This window comes from Macadamia integrifolia, chromosome 1, assembly GCF_013358625.1.
Source record: "Macadamia integrifolia cultivar HAES 741 chromosome 1, SCU_Mint_v3, whole genome shotgun sequence".
NCBI classification, from domain to species: domain Eukaryota; kingdom Viridiplantae; phylum Streptophyta; class Magnoliopsida; order Proteales; family Proteaceae; genus Macadamia; species Macadamia integrifolia.
Genome location: NC_056557.1, coordinates 12160479 through 12172109, shown reverse-complemented (window position 1 = coordinate 12172109; position 11631 = coordinate 12160479). Strand labels below are relative to the sequence as shown.

The following is an 11631-nucleotide window of genomic DNA, read 5'->3' as shown; positions in this document are numbered from 1 at the left end:
GAGTTGATTTCCTTGAAACTAGACAGGGCATTGTGCCTCAGGAAGCATGGTGTCTTGATTGAAATTCCTAGGGAAGAAACTTCTGAAATAACTCTAGCATCACTGTCTTTGTGGGCATATACAAAAAAATGAAGTTACATAGTAACTTGGGTGTCTGATGTTTGCTCCACCATATCATTCAGGGCAAAAGTAGTGGAGTAGAACAGAGTTTATTAAGTAAAAAAAAGAAAAAAAAATGAGCAAATGTCATTAATGCTAGGTAACATGTTTGGTCAAAACCACTCCAACGCTTTAGTTATTGGTTCCCTATTCCTTCACAAGTGGTTTTGCCTTAAGATAAGGATGTTTTGGAAGAGACGAGGTGAGTTTCAAATTAAGAAATATGCTAGTACCTAGAATTGATATAGGGTAATAAAAGTTCAAGTGTGGGGGTCCCTTGTAAGAGGAATTATCTTTACTCCGGATCAGCATGGCCCTTACCTTTAGCCAAAGTTGGGATTTATTTATTCTGAATTTTGGGTGTATATTTACTACAAATACCCATGAAACACAACTCATCCACTAGGGGTGACCTAGGGGTTTAAAGGCTTGTTGCACATGCTAAGTGCAACCGTGATTCCTACGAAAGTGAGTTAGGTTTTTTGTTATTTACATTTTAATTTTTTTTTCTTTTTGTTTTACTTAAGGACTAGCAAAGTCTAAGTGTGGGGGAATTCTGATGAGCACATTTATGTGTGAAATCTAAGTAGTAAAGTATGCATTTTTACATACTTAGAATAGAGCTACCTTAGGTTTTACTCTCTTTTTGCAGGATTTGTATTTTAAAGGCCTTAAACAATATTGAGCGTCATATCTCTCCAATAATAACTACCAAGTGTAGTTGGTAAGCTGTGGTGTGCGAAATTCCCTAGCTCACCAAAGCAAGAAGGAAAATCGTCTAAGGGAAAGAAAAAAAATTGGCCGATAAGGGTTGTGCGCAAGATTTGAAGATGGGGAAAAAATAATAAAAAATAAAAGAAAATTAGCAAAAAAAATTATAGGAAATTTCTCCAAGTTTATTTTTCTCTTTTCTCTTCTCTCTTCTCTCTCCTCCACCTTAACACTTTTGGTCTCAAAAGATCTCACCTACCAATTGTAATTTTTCTCCTTTTAGGAAAGAGAAATTTGTTACCCTACCTCCACATTCCCTATAAATACAACTCATGTAAGAGGAGGGGAGACACTTTATTCTTCTTCTAGGGTTTTTTTTAGTTGCTCCATCTCTCTCCCTCTCTTTAGTTTTAGTTCTTTTTTATTTTTTCTTTAATCACTTTTGTAATAGCTTTTTATTTCAATTAATGCAAGCACTCTTTTATTTTTATTCGGCCTTTTATGTTTATTTCCCCTAAGGTTCATGGCTAATGTATGTGTTGGCTTTGCCCCTTCTAACCATAGAACCATCATTTTATTGTTTTTATTTTAATTGCCTCCCTTTCCCTAAAGCCAAGTAGAGTAACCCATGTAAGAGTGACTCTCTGGTCAAGTAAGGAAGCTCATATTATAATGCATCCCTCGGGCTAAGTAGAGAAACCTACTTGTGAGCCTCTCTCTAGTTTCATCCCCTTTCTTTTACTTTATTTTTATTTCAACATTTTTTGTCCTTCATTGTTTTTTACTTACGTGGGGCTTTTATTTTCAGTTATTTATTTATTTAATTTTAATTACGTGGCTTGTGTATTTATATTCTTAGACGACGAATGGTTAGGATGTTATTTTAGATAGATATGTTTACGACGGTTGTTATAATTAGATCACAACCATTATTAATCGATTCACTTTCGCATTATTAAAAGAAGGAAAAAAATAAAGTGGCTACTCTCCTTGTGTTCGACTCGTAGCTACACTGATCCATATGCTTGCAGTTACATTTTAAATCCTAACAATGAGTTACCCACAAATTCCATAACCACATGGGAATAGTTCACAGTTACCTTCCTTAAGAAGTTTTTCCCAACTCACAAGATTAATAAGTTTAGAAGTGATATTTTTTAGTTTAGGAAAAAGCCTAGTGAGTCATTTTCCAAACTTATGGAGAGATTCAAGGATCTACTCTAAGAATGCCCTCACCATAGCCTAGACTTATGACATTTATGTCAAATAATTTATGAGAGTATTGATTACCCTCAAATAATTTATGAGGGTATTGATTACCCAACATAGAGTCTATGGGCCCTGGTGGATTCACAACCTTTATAGATGAAGAAAAGGCATGTGAATTCTTACTTGACTTAGCTGAAAAAATTCATGAGTGGGAATCAACCCAAGAGAGTGAAATAACTATAAGAGGGAAAGGATATTTTGTGGATGGGATAATAGCCAAGGAATCCCACTTGGATAGCCTAATTAAAAGAATTGAGGCTATTGTTCCTAGAGAGCCACAATCAGTCAATATGGTTAAGATGTGCAATTGGTGCCAGTCCCCTGGACATGTTATAGAAGAATGCCCCAACCTCTCTGGGGGCACTTTCAATGACAGTATTAATGCCCTATATCAGAATAATCCATATAGTAACACTTACAATCTAGGATGGAGAAATCGCCCAAATTTCTCCTAGAACCAAGGCCACCAAGCAGGGCCTTCCAATTTTTATAATCAAAGTCAACCTGGACCCAAAAGGTATCCTTTTGCACAACAACCTTTTGCCCCAAATACTTTTTTTAGGCCAAATGTAGGACCTCATACTAGTTTTCCTAGGCCTCCTCTCCTATCATCTTATTAGCAACCCCCTGGGTTTACCGATACTGAAGAGGTAAGTAGAGTAAGTGATTTGAAAAAAAATATGACCCTCTTTATGACAAGCCATCAAAATTTTATGAGAAAACTCTACCAAATTGTCTCAATTTCGCATGAGAGGAAGAACAAACCTTTGCCCAGTCAACCAGAGCCTAACCCTTGGCATCATCAGCCTGTTAGTCACAAGCACCAACTAATGCACCATTAAAAGTACAAGATTAGACCCAACAAGAGCCCTCAAACCAATGTCATGTTGTTTATACCCTTAGAAGTGGTAGAGAGTACCAACAGAGTGTTCCTAAATCTTTCCTATCTATTATTCCTATTAACTCTCCTTTTGTTGAGGACACAAATGTGCCTCTTATTCCAGGTTCGTCTGATAAACCTAAATATTCTTCTGAACTAAAGATGATTTAGTTGAGAAAACAAAAAATGATTATTATTATAAAAAGGGGCAAATCCTTAACAGTCCTTATGTTCCTCTTGTCCACTTTTCTAATCGTTTGGTAAACAAAAAGAAGATTGCTTCCATAGACAAGATTTTAGAAGTCTTTAAAAATGTAGAAGTGAACATCCCTCTTTTGGATGTCATATCCCAGATCCCCACCTATACAAAGATCCTAAAAGATTTGTGTACTCACAAACGTATCACTAGTGTACCCAAAAAGGCATTTTTGACAAGTAACATTAGTTTCATAGTTACTCAACCTATAGCAGCCAAGTATAAGGATCCAGGGAGCCCTACCATAGCTTGTGTTATAGGCAACACCTACATTGAGCATGCCTTACTTGACCTTGGCACAAGTGTGAATCTTTTACCTTACCATGTGTATAAGCAACTAGGATTGGGAGAATTGAAAGGCACTAGAACTACTCTTCAATTGGCAGATAGGTCTGTTAAGATTCCTAAAGAGATGGTTGAGGATATCTTACTTATGATGGGGGAATTTATTTTCTCTGTTGATTTCATTGTGTTAGATACCAAGCCTTCTCAACTAAGGATGATATCCTAATGATTCTGGGAAGACCATTCTTGGCTACCAGTAATGCATTAATCAATTACCAGAATGGTTTCCTAAGGTTATCTTTGGCAACCAAACTATTAAGTTTAACATGTTTAGGATAGGCAAGAAACCACATATGGAAGAAGAGATCAATATGCTTGAGGATTTTTTGGATTTTTCTGATGATATAATTACCAACTTTGATATTGATTTTGATTCAGAATTCTAAGAGTGTATGGATGAGTTGGATAATAATAATGAAAACTTATTTTCTGAAATCTTGAGTTTTCACACACCTGTGGAGCCCTTCAGACCCCTTTCCAATTCTATTCCCAAACCTTCCATAGTTGAACCCCTAAGCTAGAGCTTAAGGAGTTACCATCTAATTTATGATATGCTTTCCTAGGGCCCGACCAGACTCTTCCAGTAAGAATTTCTTCAAATTTGGCTTTTAGCTAGGAAAAGGAATTACTCAAAATGTTAAAAGACAATAAAGAAGCCTAGGTTGGACCATGGCTAATATCAAGGGTATAAGCCCTTTTATTGTGCAACATCATATATATCTTATAGAGGATTCCAAACAATCTATAGAACCCCAAAGAAGAGCTAACCCTGTGATGATGGAAGCCATTAAGAAAGAGATCCTAAAGTACTGGGATCATAAAATAATTTATCCTATTTCTGATAACCAATGGGTAAGCTCAGTTCATATAGTGCCCAAGAAACCTGGTGTTACTGTAGTTCCCAATGCCAATAATGAACTAATTCCAACCTGTGGCCAAACAAGGTGGAGAGTGTGCGTAGACTACAAGAAACTTAATACGGCAACCTGGAATGACCACTTCCTATTGCCATTCATTAACCAGATGTTAAAGAGGTTAGCTCGACATAAATACTATTATTTTCTTGATGGATATTCTGGATATAACTAGAACCCAATTGCTTTATAAGACCAACATAATACCACTTTTACATATCCATATGGAACATTTGCTTACAGACATATGCCCTTTGGGCTTTATAATGTCCCCGCTACATTCCAATAATGTATGATGAGCATCTTTTTTGATATGGTCAAAAAATTCTTAGAAGTATTTATGGATGACTTTTCGATTCATAGGAATTCCCATTCTGAGTGTCTTCACCATCTTTCCCTAGTTTTAAAAAGTGCATATCTAAGAATTTGATTTTGAATTGGGAGAAATATAATTTTATAGTTAAATCTGGTATTGTTTTAGGCCATGTAGTATCTAAGGAGGGAATTAAAGTCGACAAAGCTAAAGTGGATTTAATTGATAATTTACCACCTCCCCAATCTGTTAAGGATGTTTAGTCTTTTCTAGGGCTATAGAAGGTTTATCAAGGACTTTAGTCAGTTAGCCTGACCTCTTACTACACTACTTGCCAAAGATCAAACTTTTGAGTTTTCTAAAGAGGGCCTTGAATCCTTCAAGCAACTTAAGAAGGAGTTGACCAATGCATCCATTATTCAACCACCTATTTGGACTGAAGATTTTGATCTGATGTGTGATGCTTTAGATTTTGCCATAGGAGCGATTTTTGGTCAAAGGAGTAATAAGTTATCCACTGTCATTTACTATGCTAGGAGGACCTTAAATGATGCACAACTCAACTATACAACCACTGAAAAAGAATTTTTAGTTGTTGTGTTTACGCTAAAAAAGTTCTGATCTTACTTAGTTGGGTCACATGTGGTGGTGTACACTGATTATTCTGCTCTTAGATACCTAGTTTGGAAGAAGGATGTCAAATCCTATCTCATTAGGTGGGTTTTACTTTTGCAAGAGTTTGATTTGGAAATTGGGGATAAGAAAGGAGTTGAAAACCTAGTTGCAGACCATATATTTAGGCTTCCAAATTCCTTGACTGTCAATTCTCCAATCAACAAGATTTTTTTAGATGAACAGTTATTTACAGTATCCAATGAACCATGGTTTGTTGACATTGTCAACTTCTTCGTTTCGGGTGTGACTCCAATTCACTAGTCCATCTAAGATAGGTATCGATTCCTTTTACAAGTTAAGCATTTCTTTTGGGACAATCCCTATCTTTTTAAAGTTTATCCTGACCAAACTATCAGAAGTTGTGTGCCTGATCATAAGCAGCACTCAATTTTATCTTTTTGCTATGATCATGCATGTGGTGGATACTTGGACCTAAAAAGATTACCGCAAAGGTTCTCCAGTGTGGATTTTATTGGCTCACTCTTTTTAGAGATGCTTTTGATTTTTACAAGACTTGTCCCACTTGTCAGTCTTTTGGTCGTATCAATAAGAGGAACATAATGCCCCTCAACCCTATTTTGATAGTTGAGATTTTTTATGTGTGGGACATCAATTTCATAGGACCATTCCCTAATTCCTTTGGGAATTTGTACATACTTTTAGCCGTTGATTATGTTTCTAAATGGATAGAGGTCATATCTTGTAAATCTATTGACCACTTTATGGTGGTCCAATTTCTCAAAAAAAAAAACTTCTTTTTTCACTTTGGTACACCACGTGCTATAATTAGTGATAGGGGTACTCAATTTTGTAATCGACATTTTGAGGCCTTGATGAAAAAGTATGGGATCACCCATAAGTTATCTACCCCTTATCACCTCCAAACTAGTGGTCAAGTGAAAGTGTCTAATAGGTAGATCAAACAAATCTTAGAGAAAATTGTTAATCCCAACTGTAAGGATTGGTCCCTTAGGCCCATTGATGCCTTATGGGCCCATCAGACTGCATTCAAGACTGGCCTTATTTAGTCTGCCTACCGTCTAGTGTATGGGAAAGTATGTCACTTACCAGTTGAGTTGGAGCATAAGGCCTTTTGAGCCATCAAGAAGCTCAACTTTGGTTTGATATGGGAATTCTTCGTCGGCTCCAATTATTTGAATTGGAGGAACTTAGGAATGATGTTTATAAAGTTCTAGGATTTACAAGAAAAATACCAAAGCTTTTCATGATAAACACATTCTACGTTAATCTTTTACAATTGGTAATAAGGTCTTATTTTACAACTCTTGATTGCACCTTTTTTCTGGTAAGCTTAGATCCCGATGGGATGGCTTGTTTATTGTCCATGATGTATATCCCCATGGGGCTATGGAGATTCTAAATCCAGGAACAAGGGTAATTTCAAAAGTTAATGGTCAGCATATAAAATCATTCCTCGAGTTTCCTACTGCTGCTAGTGAAGAGGTCATGGATCTCCATGAACCTCTTTACCCTAATGACTAACTTTTATCTAGGTATGGCCCCTTGCATTGTCTTTTCTTTTAATTCTTTCCATGCATTGAGGACATTACATGACATAAGTGTGGGGGAGGGAAACCAGTTTTTGTTTTTTCCACTTTGTTTTGTTTGTTTTCTTTTTGTTTTTGAACTTGATAAGGATGAAGTTCTATTTTGGCTTTTAGCTAATGATTATACTATTCGGTTGCTTGATGTATGAAAGAAATAATTTTGATTAAGATACTCATCTTGAACGCATAAAAAACTTGTTGAGAAAAAAAGAAACAAGCCTATGTCTTGAGATGGGACTCTCTTTTGAAAAATAAGAAACCTTTGTTTTACGGTGTTAAACCATATGTAAGTTTGTGAGTTACTTGTACTCTTGATTTGGAGTTGAGACCTTCTTTTTAGATTGGCATGAATTGAAAAATACACAATTTTAAATGAAGTGTGGAAAGTGATATAAAAGTTGATTTCCTTAGAACTAGACAGGGTATTACACCTCAGGAAACATGGTGTCTTGATCGAAACTCTTAGGGAGAAAACTTCTGAAAGAACTCTAGCATCATTGTCTATGTAGGTATATGCAAAAGACAAAGCTACATAGTAACTTAGGTGTCTAGTGTTTGCTCCACCATTTCATTCAGGCTAACAGTAGTGGAGTAGGATAGAGTTTATTATGAAAAAACAAAAGAGAAAGAAAACCACATAGTAGGAAAGTATGTGCAAATGTCATCAATGTTTTAGTAACATATTTGGTCAAAAACACTCTATGCCTTAGTCCTTGGTTCCCTATTACTTCACAAGTGGCCTTGCCTTAAAATAAGTGTTTTGGAAGAGACAATGCGAGTTCCAAATTAAAGAAATATGCATGTGCCTGAAATCGATATGGGGTAATAAAAATTCAAGTGTGGGGGCCCCTAGATCAAGTGTAAGAGCAATTATCTTTACTCCGGATTGGTATAGCCCTTACCTTTAGCTACTGTTGGGATTTGTTTTTTTTTTTTTTTTCTGAATTTTGGGTGTATCTTCACTGTAAACATGTATGAGACACAACTCATCCACTAGGAGTGACTTAGGGGCTTAAAGACTTGTTGCACATGCAAAGTGCAACCGTGATTCCTACGAAAGTGAGTTAGGTTTTTTGTTTTGCTCGAGAACTAGCAAAGTCTAAGTGTGGGGGGATTCTGATGAGCACATTTAGGTATGAAATCTTAGGTAATAAGGCATGCATTTTTACATATTTAGAATGGAGCTACCTTGGGTTTTACTCTCTTTTTACAAATTTTGTATTTTAAAGGTCTTAAGGACTATCGGGTGCCGTATCTCCAATTTTACACGTAAAGAGGTCCCGTTTCTTTTATAGCTGTAAAGAGAAAAAAAATTCTGAGCAAGATGGATGTATTGCATTAAAAGTACACATCCATTTGGTCACCCATACAAATGATTATTCTTTTCGGGAAAAAAAAAGAATAATAGATCAGAACTAAACCGAGATGTAGAACCAGTCAGTTTGCAATTATCCCAGGTGTACAAGGAATATTTCAAATTCCAACAAGGATCGATGGTCCCCCTTTGAGCGATTCAAGATTCTTTTTTGGTAACAACAACTACCAAACGTAGTTGGTGAATTGTGGTGTGAAAAATCCCTTGCTCACCAGAAGGTCTCAAGTTCGAACCTTAGGGTTGCTATTTTTTGGGAGATTTTCTCTCTCCTAATCATCACTTAAAGCAAGGGGCATGGATGGAACTTCCTACTCAATTAGAAGATGTCCAAATCAGCAAACCAAGGAAAGTAGAAATCATGTAAGAGGGAGAGCTTTATGCGCAAGTTTGAAGAGAGAGAAAAAGAAGGAAATAAAAGAGAAAAATAGAAAAAATAAGAAAATATAGGAAAAAAAAATCGTCCAACCTCCACTCTACCAAATCTGTTCTCTTTTCTCTCATTTTTCTCTTTATTCTCCTATTTTTCACGTCATCACTTTGGATCTAAAAAATCTCACCTACCAATTGAAATTCCACCCAATTTGGAAACCCTTGGACGTCCTCCTCTCTCCCCTATTCCTTATAAAAGGGAGTCGACCAAACCCTAAAGGGTTGCCCCTCTCTTCTTCTAGGTTTTTAGTTGTGCTCTCTTTTTCTCTTTAGTTCTTTGTCTTAGTTTTTTTTATGCAAGCACTTTTATAATTTATTTTATTAATGCAAGTCTTTGTTTATGCTATTCAAGTTGTTATTGTTCATACAATTCGAGTGATTCAAATGTGTAATAATTTTAATTTCTAGTTCTAAGCTTAGTTCTAGGTGACAAGAACAAGTTGTGGAGCATCTCTTTCAAGTTTAGTTTTTCTTTTCATGATTTGTTTTCTCTAGGCTTAACAATTTCATATTTGATTTAGTTCAGATATGGTTTTTAGGGTTGGTAGTATCTCAAATCAATCAAGTTTTCAATTCAACGATTGAAGTTCAGATAAGTAGGCTTCTACAGTAGTCTTCTCACCACCCTCTCATTCCCTCTTCTTACTACCCTTTCATTCTTACATTAGGTTTTAAATTTTCAATTTTACATTATTGCTCTCCCTTTCCCCTAAGGTTCATGGCTAGATTATGCGTTGGCTTTGCCCCTTTCTAGCCATGGAACCATCCTTTTATTTCGATTATTTATATTGCATCACTTCCCCTAAAGACAAGTAAAAATTCCCTTGTAAGAGTACTCTCTGGTCAAGTAGGGAAGCTCATATTATTTATAGTGTATCCCTCGGGCTAGTAGAGATACCTACTTATGTGCCTCTCTCTAGCTTTTTTCCCTTTTATTTTATTTATTTACTTTTCAGTACTTTTTATTTCAGCACCTTTACTTTCAGTCTTTTTTTTTTAATTACATGGTTTGAGTATTTAAATTCCTAGACGATGAATGGTTAGGGTTAGATGTGAATGGTTAGGTCGTTCAATTTTTATTACAATTTCAATTCCAGTTTCCTTTTAATGTGTTAATTAGAACGTTTTTAGATGCATTTGTGTTAGGACGGTAGTTGAAATAGATCACCATAATCAATCATTACACTTTCGCATTACTAAAAGAAGCAAAAAATAAAGTGGCTGCTCTCCTTGTGTTCAACCCGTTAGCTACACTGATCCGTATGCTTGCGGTTACTTTTAAATCTCAAACACCGACCTAATGGCCAGAAAAGGTGGGAGCAAGGCTTCCATCCCCGAAAACTTAACTTTAGCTTGCTGGCTACTTGCCTGGTCATGCAGTCTCCCTTGAGAGGCGACGTGGGGATGTGTTGGACATCTATTGTGCAAGTCCATGATTTTGAGCAGATGACCTAAATGACAATGTTCCCATGGACAACACAAATCTGTTGCGTTTGGAAATTGCTCCCAAGTTGTCTTCATGTCCTGCACAAAAGAACTGATGCGAATGAGTGAGCGTCGAGCTGACCTGACAGGAGACTCTCGGATGCCTAAGTCAGATCTCCACAACAAATAGTTCTAGTAAGAATGGAAAAAGATCGGTCCCTTAGGAAGCTGATTACCTAGTATTTATAGTTGATAATGGCGGCCATCAAGTGAGAGTCTAACTTTGGTAGCTTCCTAGTGCTGGTTGGAGTTTGAATATAGCAAGAGTTGTAATAGAAAAGTGAATATCAAGATCGTCCCAACTATGAGAACTTCAAATATCAGCCATATCCTGGGGGGGATATGGCAAAACATCCTTTCTTCAAAGGGAAGATTTAGTGTTCCACCGATAGTCCTCTACGGACTAGGACCAGTCTGTATCTTGCGACGCACGTGCCAGGCTGGATAAACTTCTTTGGGAGTTTCCTAACGAGGTAGTGTGTTGGATTCTTAGACTGAGAGACTTCAGTCTAGTGGCCTGATCGCCGAACAACTTGCCTGAGGTGGTGCTTATGAGTCTACCATTCGGTTAGTGAATACTTGGAGCCTATTGTCCGATCAATGAACTAATGCAGTTGAGTGCCTATGGCTTGGATAGCCGAGCGATAGGATGCTTGTGTAGTGTCCTTCACCTACTGGTGCTTATCTAGTCACTTGTCTGTCGAAACTCTTGACATGATTGATTGACTGACCCACTCTTCTAGTTTACTACCCAATCAACCTTATTTTGACATGTCCTACGCGGTTGTATATATTTCCCATAACAAGACTTGCAATTTTATATGGGTTGGACCTTTTTTTTTTTTTGGGTAGAAAAAGGTTTGGACCTAGTTGGTGTCTATTAAAAGTTGAATAGGCCCGCACACCAAGACAAGGCCCAACCCAATGTAATACAATTTATACAATTATACAATTCAGTGTTTATTCCTTTGTACTTCTACACCAGGTTGCCATGTGTGACGAAGGTAGGAGAAAAGTCTTCCCCTTTCGGTCTATTCCTTTCTACTTCTACTACACTTTTACCAAAAAAAAAAAAAACTTCTACTACACTTGGCTACCGTAGCTATGTCTTATACCACCTTTGGTGTCGTCAATTCGATTATTCTTTTTTTTTTTTATAAAGGAAGGATTTAATTAATATGAATAAAAGTAGTACAAGAAGCATCTACATTCAAAAAAGATGTAATAAAAGAAGGAGGAGAAGAAGTCCAGA

The 11631-nt window shown here is 36.5% G+C and overlaps 1 non-coding gene across 1 annotated transcript; it reads right to left on the bottom strand.

Moving 5' to 3' along the window:
• Nucleotides 1-2007: 2007 nt before the first annotated feature.
• On the bottom strand, nucleotides 2008-2114 carry LOC122086632. Its single transcript, XR_006142499.1, has one exon. It is a non-coding gene; the product is annotated as a small nucleolar RNA R71 (small nucleolar RNA).
• Between the last annotated feature and the right edge of the window lie 9517 nt (nucleotides 2115-11631).